The sequence below is a fragment of the Gadus macrocephalus genome, chromosome 21 (genome assembly GCF_031168955.1).
Source record: "Gadus macrocephalus chromosome 21, ASM3116895v1".
Classification (NCBI taxonomy): Eukaryota; Metazoa; Chordata; class Actinopteri; order Gadiformes; family Gadidae; genus Gadus; species Gadus macrocephalus.
In genome coordinates this window covers 4,726,354-4,736,204 of record NC_082402.1, presented here as the reverse complement: position 1 = coordinate 4,736,204, position 9,851 = coordinate 4,726,354, and the positions used below count along the sequence as shown (strand labels likewise).

General features: G+C 42.4%; 1 long non-coding RNA gene across 1 annotated transcript in view; it reads right to left on the bottom strand.

The window, feature by feature from the left end:
* The window catches only part of LOC132449844 (uncharacterized), a 10,801-nt gene extending 1,884 nt beyond the window's left edge, over positions 1–8,917 (bottom strand). The window contains exon 1 of the long non-coding RNA XR_009523681.1: positions 8,588–8,917. This is a non-coding gene — a long non-coding RNA (uncharacterized LOC132449844). The remainder of the gene's footprint in view (positions 1–8,587) is intronic.
* Between the last annotated feature and the right edge of the window lie 934 nt (positions 8,918–9,851).

The following is a 9,851-nucleotide window of genomic DNA, read 5'->3' as shown; positions in this document are numbered from 1 at the left end:
CATAAACAACATTAGTAAAGTATCGTATCGACAATTAGCTGTTATTCAACATAATGAATACATTTTTATTACTGCATTCATTAATGTTTATTATTCCTTACTAATGTAAACTTATTTTAAAGTGTTATCAACCCATAGCTCTATGAACAGTAATCTTGTGGCCTGTTTTTCTCCCCTATCCAAATTCATCATGCTTACAGTCTCACAGCAACAAAGACAGGGAACGGATATGATGTGCCAAATACAGCTACATGTTCTGTTAAGCAGTCTGAGTTAAACATTTGTCAATGCAAATCAGGACAAAAAACAAATCACATAGATGGAACCCCTCTGAATTTTATTTTACCCTGCAAGGGAAATTAGTAATGTGTTGTTTTTTTATCACCCCCGCACAATGCAGGAGACCATTAACTACCTCATCGACCTCTCCCTAAAGATTTTCTCAGTGTCTTTCTTCTCAAAAACACCCATTTGCATATCTTTATTGCACAACATACACTTAGTGTCAAAAGTCACTAGTGGATAACATTTTATAATGAAAAACGGAGGCAATTATCGAGTTACAGAAAAAAACACAGAAAGCTTTTACACCTGAAGATGTCAGTCTTCCATTTCACACAACTCTATTAGGGATCAAAAACTGAGAATTGTCGAACTCCGATGCAAACGCACGCAATAAATACTATATGAAACACGGCACAGACTCAATCATTCTGTAATCAAATGCATTGTTGAACCCCTGCATGTATTAGCTTGTTCTGACGGCCCGCCAAAAGCTCCTGGATTCAAACACCAACGTCTGCTGTCTACCAGTAGACAGGTTGCCTCTCACCCCAGCCTGCCCCATAATGGCATGCATCTGAATTCAGTCACAATAGAAGAAGCGGATTTGCTTAATGACTACAGTAATAGTAAATAGCATTCACTGGTGGACGCAACGTTCGAACAGGCGGAGACATCCATTCAAATGGCATTTCTTAATCACAATGCAGCTCCGCAATCACCAGAGACCAATTAGGCCAGGGAGAAGGGAGGCCAGGCATTTAGAATTCAACTGGGCCGGCACCAAGTTAACACCACTTGGAGGAAAGGCTGGCAAGGGCAAACTTTAATCAAGTGGACCATGAGAAATATACCACATATTCGTGCAGATAGTGCAGCAGACAAATGTATTGTTCCAACCAACGCATTGTTTCCATTGTTTATCGCTCTCACTGCAGCACAATAACCGCAGCAAGTTTCATTGTTTTTTTCCCGAAGGCCAATGAATTCCTGTTGTGAAAGACGACCGGATAGATCCATCTCAGGGATGCAGAGAAATAGAAATGTCCCCCCGGGAATAGCTAAATAAGATTTGCACAGCAAAAGGCCAACAGGCACCTATCAAAAAAAAATGAAGAAAGGGAAAAATGACGAAAGACATCTTAAACAACGACACTTTCGGCAGCCATCTTAACATGACAGCGACGTTAATCATAGCCGTTTTTCGGCGCATCCCTTTTTGCGGGAATGTCAGGACGACCCGACAGCCGGATGAGAATACATTCCCTGTGTAAAAAAATACAAGCTAAACCGAAATACTGGGCAGCCCAGAATGTTTTTTGGTTTACTTCCAGTTTCCAAACAGTAGTTTACCAACATTCTCCAAGAATGTTTTTTTTTTTTTTCACTGTACTTTGCTTTTCCAAGGCTGCCAGAACCAAAAACAATAATTGCCAAGCTTTCATGTCCATACCAATTAACAAAGAGCAAAATTAGAGTTTTCTTACAGCATGAGGCAGAAGCGATGTCCTTGTTAGTCTGTCCTCCCAAAAAGCGTGTGACAAACGGCAATGCCAATCATTTCCAGAGCACACAAGTCAACATGCACCTTAATTCTTTCAAGGTTGCATCTGTTGACATTGTGCCGTGAAACACAGCAGCAACCATTAAAACAACTAGGCCTTATAACCCCGGATTGTACACTGAATGTACACCGTGCATTGACAATCGAAATTGCGTGCACTGCAGCATTTAGAAGCTGAGCGAAGGGACAACAGTATTGTCGATGCAATTTCCAGTTCCAGGAGGGGAAAAAGAGGCGAGATAAATACACAGAAGAGCCGACATGCCAATAAGCCATACACAGGAAGCCTGTTATAGACTCCCCATTATAGATTCACATCACATACAGCGACGGCTGCATGATTTATGCAATCTCTTAACTCAAGAGGCACCTTTCAACTTCTACTGTTGGAGTATGCAAATCACAGCGCTGCAAGTATCTGTTATGTATACTTCGATTAACTGTGAACTATTTACATATTCATTTGAAATCGGTACAGATCCGTGATTTAGTGCTCCGGCGTGCTCCCTGGACCGCCGGTGCCCTCCGGAACGGAAAGCCACTCTGCGTTCCATCACTGACCACGGCGTTCCATCACTGACCACGGCGTTCCATCACTGACCACAGAATCATAACTCGCTTTTCTTCACCTTTCAAAGTGCCAGGAGTTTACCCTGGCTCTGTAATGATCGGGGGTGGTTGCGGAGTAGATTACCGCATGAGATTGTCAAAATCATTCATTGGTGCGCTTGACACAACAAACCAAAGAGCTGTGGCTAAAGTTTCAGTCAAACTTCTTCTGCCAATCCACTCGTCACCTGTGATCGAATAGAGAATAGAGTCTACGCTGTATTGCGTAGGGATGAACCGTCGATACGTCGTGGTGTTGTATACATTAGCTAAGAGAACGAGAATGTGTGGTGTGATTTGATTTTCCTTGTGCTTTTCTTCGAGACGCATGTAAGCGACAACTTTAGTGGTTCCAAATGGGTCCTTCTTGTCCCCGCCGCAGCACCAGAGCCCCGTTAAGGCAGGGAAAGCGGTCTCTCGGTATGTCACATCAGTTCTCAAGGCACATCTCAAACATAATGCACCCTTACGCTTAAAAAAAAGCCAAGGACACACAAAAACTAAAACAAAACAAAAAAAGCATGAGGCATATTCACTCTTACACAGAAAGAGTCTGCACGACCCACAGCTGAAATAATTCATGACACGCATTATGTTCATTCCAAAAACTGGAGATAAGCTAATAAAATACGTCCTATTAAACCGCTCGTGGTCTATAAAAGGGGACGCCAGGGGAGCCGCGGCGCGGCCTTTAGCGCGAGGGGAGCAGACTCACCACAGCCTGGCAGGCTGCATAAACAGCCCAACATGGGGCTGGGTGGGGGAGAGCTACCAGAGGGGGAATCGCCTTGCGTTGCCCATCTCAATTCCACCCCACCCCAATCCCCCTCCTACGTGGAGCGAAACTGCACTGTCATCATCAGTAGGGGGGCTGGGAGGCCGGTGAACTAGGGGGAGGAGGGGGGTTGGCTAACAGGCTTAACCTGCTTCTTATGGGGCAGCTCAGAGCACAGCGGGGTCAACGCTGGCAGGGGGCCCTGAGATGAAGGTTACCCCCCCCCCGACCATCCCTCATATTCAAAGCCCCCCCCCCCCTCCCCTGCAGAGCATGTCAAGTGCATCTGCGCGGCTGTCTCCTGTCTCTTGTGCGCATTAGGAATATGGTAATCAGACGGGGGTTTTGCTGCGTGAAATATCCCTCAGTATGTTGACATGTATACGTGTGCATGAAGTTGTGCGGCAGACGTTTTTATCCAGAGTGACTTACCGCCTCGGCGGAGAACGCTCAAAAGGTATACATCGACAATAGTGCAGCATTTTTTTACCCCTGCACAAGCAATTTAACTCTCACCGAAAATAAACGACGAGCAACTATAGGTATCAGAAACAAAAGGGGTCTGTAAACATCGGGAGGTATGATTGTATACAACAACGGTGCAACGAAAATGTATCTCACCACCACGTTAAACAGAAAATAGGTTAAAGCTAGATGCTACAACGGTTGACTTGGCAGTCCTTAGCGTCAGCTGGCTCGCTCGAGGCCTAATAAGGGCCACCATATTGGGGCAGGGTAGGCTCGGCTTGATGGGGGAAGCAGGAAAGGAATAGCCAAGTCTGCACATTAGATATGAATGGTTCAGCACTAGCACCAGAACAAAGATCTAGAGCATATTTGTGGAATATACGTTAGGTCATGAGGATGGATGGACATAAAAAAGGTATGCTCTCTCTACTCTCTACTCACTACTCTGCTCTACTCTACTCTACCCACACACCTTTTGACATCAACTCGTTGGGGTTCATCACTGCTCTCTTCATTTAAATCACATCCATGATTCCTGTTTTTATAACCCTTTTGGAGAAGTTATTTGAGTTGAACTCGGAAAATGGAGTTGTGACATCTTATATATTTAATGTTGGAATAAAGAATTTTTTTTTGTATGAAATAAGCTAATATTTTGACCCAAATAGACATTCAACAATGTTAACTTCTTGAAGAACAATTCATGTAAAATAACACACATACCCTGTAGTTGTAGTAAAGTAGTCAAACCTGAATTTTGTAAAAAAAATAATAATTTAAGAACATATAGGCATTAAAAAGCCATTATTTTGTATTTTCTACTATGAAAGATTTTAGAAGGGAGGGTAGCATTGGGACGTGGTCGTATAGTTCTCAGTTTAATGGTTGTCAGGGGCTCAGTATCTGGCTCCACAGCGTGCAGTCTACACAGTGTGCTTCGAGGCCACTCGGGTCTCAAAACACTCAAAAGAACCAGAGAGTTCACAAGCTTTTAACGACATGACACCAGTGTCGCTGCACAGCCCCAGAGCGACTGCGTTCTACGGGGCACCAGCAACGCATCAGCATTTCATAGTTCACCGATTTCTAAAGAGATGGGTAAAGAAATATATGGGTCATCATCATGCTTTTTTCTTTCTTCTTTGTTTTTTTAACTCCAGCCACACCAGAGAGGCTATTACCCCTATTGTAGATATTCAAAGGAATATTAATCCAAAGTTGTGTAGCCACTCAGACTTGAATACAAAGGGTGAACAAAGGCAGGGGATTGCAGGTTGAGCGATGGCTTTAAACTTTATTTTCAAGAGCTTTCTCTCATAGCTTTTAATATGAGATGTATCGATGAAGATGCCAGTGGGACTATCAATGTTTATAACCAGCTTTGATATTAACACGACAGGTGATGAGCTATTGGCCTCCAACCTTTTGATGAAGTGTATGCGATGAGTCCTGTATGTAGAGAAAGAGCACTGTGCAGAAATACTCATAATGCAATGTCACGCTGAAGAAATTAGCGCGAATCCTTAAGATATTGAAGCCAAGTATTCTGAACGCGAACTCCACACAAAATAGTCTGACCCGGCGCTAATTAAAATCCATTGACTAATGATAATACGTGCAATGTCTAGAACATGCGCGCGCTTTGAAGATCTTAGCAGCTGACCGGAGGCATCAATGGAAGGAGGAGAAACGACTCGGATCTCTGAAGCTGGTGTACATCAATAGTGATGGCCTTCCGGTTCATTCTCCACATCAGATTGATGATCCTGTATCATGCATATTGGCAAAAAGGAAAATGAAAACTATGATAAGCTTTCTGAAATCCGAATATATATTACTTTATATAATTAAATTAAACATATATCATATATATAAAATAATATTATTGGATTGATAAGACGCAGAATCCATTCGCACATGAACATACAACCACCAACCTATGCTGAACATGGTCAAAGAACCAAGAAGATACTTAAAAACAAATCAACGTCGTCATTTCAATGTCCATCCATTTTATCAACCGAAACACAACAAATATGTTGCAAAATAAATGACAAGGAGTAATGCTGTTGATTGTTGCGTTCGTTGTGTTGTGGTTGCCCATAGCAATCCGATGCACTCAACATCAACTGTGGCTACCTTTAGGGAAATCCAACAAACAAAACACAAGGTCAAGCCTCACCTAATGTTGGTTTACGGTGTTTTTATTTATTCATGCCTGGATACATTTGTATAAAAAAAACACTTGTACGCATGGTTACGGATTAATTTGAAAACCAACCAACCTAACCCTTTTTATATAATTCTTTTGTAGAAAAATGGAAAAGCTTAAATTGAGTTTCAAGCCAAATTATTTTGCAGAGAACATATTACTGAGAACAGAATGAATACATTAACAAGGAAACTAAATTAGACTTTATCTAAGTAGTTGCTTTATGATTAACGTTTTGGCAAAATTAGATTAAACATTGATGATGACATAAAAAATTAACCATTCTCTTAATGCAAGTTTATTATCACCTGCCTAAAAATACGAATGGCTGCAGAAAGTAATCCGTCCACTAAGGCTTGGAAGCCAAAAATATCTACTTTAGGAAGGCAGCTGGGAAGTGTCTCTTCTCCAGCACTTCTAGACAGTGTCTATTCGATCTCTACTTTAATTAAATCCAATAGCATACATATGCTATAATAACAAATTGGAAAGATAAATATGTGTTAAAAGTCATGGGCGTCAGGGTGTATGGGGACATCTGTTTAAAGCCCCAATGATCCTGGTTCTTCCTTTGGATTCTCACACCACTTATTACGATAACTATTATATGAATGAAACAGCTATTTCCTTGGTGCTATACCATCTTTACAATGTGATACTTCAGAGACCCAAGCTAACCTCTGCAATTCCCATTATTTTAGAATACCTTAAACCTCTCCGGGTGAATATGTGGATAGCTGCTGAAGAAAATAGTATACATTATATATATATATATATATATATATATATATATATATATATATATATATGCTTACTTCAGCCCAACACTCAAACTCTTGCGCGGAGGCTATGCTTCAATATAAAAATGCCCACAAATAATTTATTGATTCACAGCACCAAACGTACCAATTTGTTTCCTGCTGATTGTAACAGGAATAAAAAATGTCTTTCTGGGGTTTTTCCGAAACTGTAAAAGGTAAATGTCACGAGTCATTTCTAAATTCATTTGTCAGGCTTTCGACACATCTGCAGGCCACTTTAAAATGCTGTTGGAAACGCGGTGGGATTATGCAGGTCGGGTTTATCTCTCCGAGGCCTGGGACAGACCAGATGAACAGACCAGATGAACAGACCAGATGAACAGACCAGATGAACAGACCAGATGCTGTCCCATAGATGTCTATACGTCCAGAAGTTCCCCTGTAGGATATACACAGGCACACACATGCACAAGCGTGCACATACACACTGTAATACTTTTACTCACGACACACTTCTGCTGGTTAAATAAAGGTTCAATAAAATAAAATAAACATGCACCAACACACACACACTTTTGCACAACACATGCGCGCACACACACACACACACACACACACACACACACACACACACACACACACACACACACACACACACACACACACACACACACACACACACACACACACACACACACACACACACACAGTGCTGTTAAACTCATCCACCTGACGATATAATGAAAGCTCAGAGTAAATCCCGCCCCCTCTGCTAAGAGAAGGACCTGCTGAATCAAACGTTAAAGCAGCATGTGATATATCAGCCCAAGCTGATATATGTGTGTGTGTGTGTGTGTGTGTGTGTGTTTTGGGGGGGGGGGGGGGGGGGGTCTGCCTCTAAATTGAACCACATTGGCAGAGGGCGATGCTGAACAAACGTCCCTAAATATTAACAGATGTTCACGTAGAGCGCTCATAAACACAATCAGGGGTATATCGTGCATTGTTGTTGTTGTTGTTGCTGCGCCCACCACTGCTGTGCCTTCCACTGACAGACATGCGGCAACGACTGCTATGGAAACTGTTCAAACTATACATATATATATATATATATATATAGGAGGTGATGCAGTACATTTTACAAGGATAGGAAATACCTCAGTATATATATAGAGAAAATTACTGGTCTTTATGGACCAATCAATCTTCTGTACACATCCATTTTTAAATATAACTACACACACACACACACACACACACACACACACACACACACACACACACACACACACACACACACACACACACACACACACACACACACACACACACACACACACACACACACACACACACACACACACACGACAGTAGGCCTGGTGCCGACTGTTATTACACTTTGGTAAGTATGGCATGAGTATGTACATGTAGGCCTACAATGTGTCACACTGGTGTATAATAACTTACAGACGACAGGGTTACATGACCATTAAACTCAATATGCAGTCCAAGGATAAACCCAATCGATTTAAATTAGATAACATAATAACTGCCAGGCTAATTTAGATGACTAATTGATTGCAGTCATAATTTAGCCAGCCTGTTTACGGGGCCGTATTAGTATTGCTCAGCTATTAAGTCCCCATAATAACAATGTCACTGTGACAAAGATGTAAACTGAGTGCCTTTCCCTTTTTTTTCACTCTCAGAGAAGGAGCGCTTGCGCACAACGTGAGAACCTTTCACTACATTAGGTAGGCTATGGTCCTCCGACGAGGGGTGGCTCTGACTGGGCGCCTATGAGCCTTCCCTCTCTCATTCATTCACGATAGGACAGGTGCGAACTCTTCTCAAGATCATTGCACGCCAAAAAACACCGCGTCCGCTCAGCCTCACTCACTGTACAGTGCACTCACCTCCCTGGTCGTTGTTTCAGTGTGTCCCCCGGCGTGTGTCCTTGTTTCCCTGCGACGCTTATGTATGAATTCTGTCTTCTTTATCCCGCAAAGACCAGTGTTGCATTTTAGAGCAAAATGTACAACATTCTCTAATGGCACAAGCTGTGCGCGTATGGTTAGGTGTCCGGTCTCTGCTAAGCTCTGCGCCTCGCGAACTGCCAACGGAGTGGACGGGACTTGGCAGACGCCACGGTACCCTTCTTTATCTGATCGTTGCACGGCTTCGGCTCTAAGATGTAAGCGAATGCTTAGCCGAACTGGCTGGCGCACGGTGGCTACTTTACTCTCGACGCGGCTCCTCCCCTTTTACTTCGTATTTCGAGTTGGCCCTGGCGGCCCTTCAGCGCCTCTCACAGGCCACTGGGCGCAATTGCATGCGCCTCACAGAAATCTTGCTTGGGGCGTCCACGGACCCGTAGCCCCCTGCCCCCCAACTCTGCATCTTACAGTAAAGTTCGAACTATTCTGTCGTTTTTTATTTTGTTTTGTTATTCTGTTGGCCAACCTCAAAAAAACTATTTTTTTTTGTTTTGCTGCTGAGAAGCTGTTTTCAGCTTTGTTGTCCTACCTCAAGACTGGTTCGTTTTCGTTTGGCAACCGTTTTAAACAAGTGGCCACGGTTCAAGGATCACGGTTTGTTATCTATAAATATAAAATAAATCGGTGGTGACAGTATAATAACAAACAGTGTAATAGAGTAATAGGGTTTATTTATCACTGCTGGTGAGAGCGTCATGATGGCGCTTTGTAGGGCATGGCGTTAGTATTGTTGGCTAATAACCTAAGCCGTATAACGATGGTGTTATTCCACCGCTGCATGGTTGAACCGTTACGGGGATTTTTATGGTGGCCATTAGGGAAAAACATGTCCACACATTCAGATTAATTTGTGTCGACCCTGCTCCAATGAAGGCAATGATCCATAACGTTTCACTTCTTAGGTTTACACAGATTGTGCATGCAGGCATCTGCAGGGATGTTATTGGGAGGATATACACATTTAGCATTTTGTTTCACACTGGTACGTTTAAAAATGTATGCCCTTTTTTTAACTGCCTTTTTTTAAAAAAACATAATGATGGTTAAACCGTCAACATAAAAACATTAATGCATATCCTAGAAAGAGGGGAAAATGTATTAGGATTAAGTCAAATGCCTTCATAAAAAACGTAATCTGTGTTGTAGGCCCTGGCTACAAAGTAGCCCTCGTGTTAATACGATT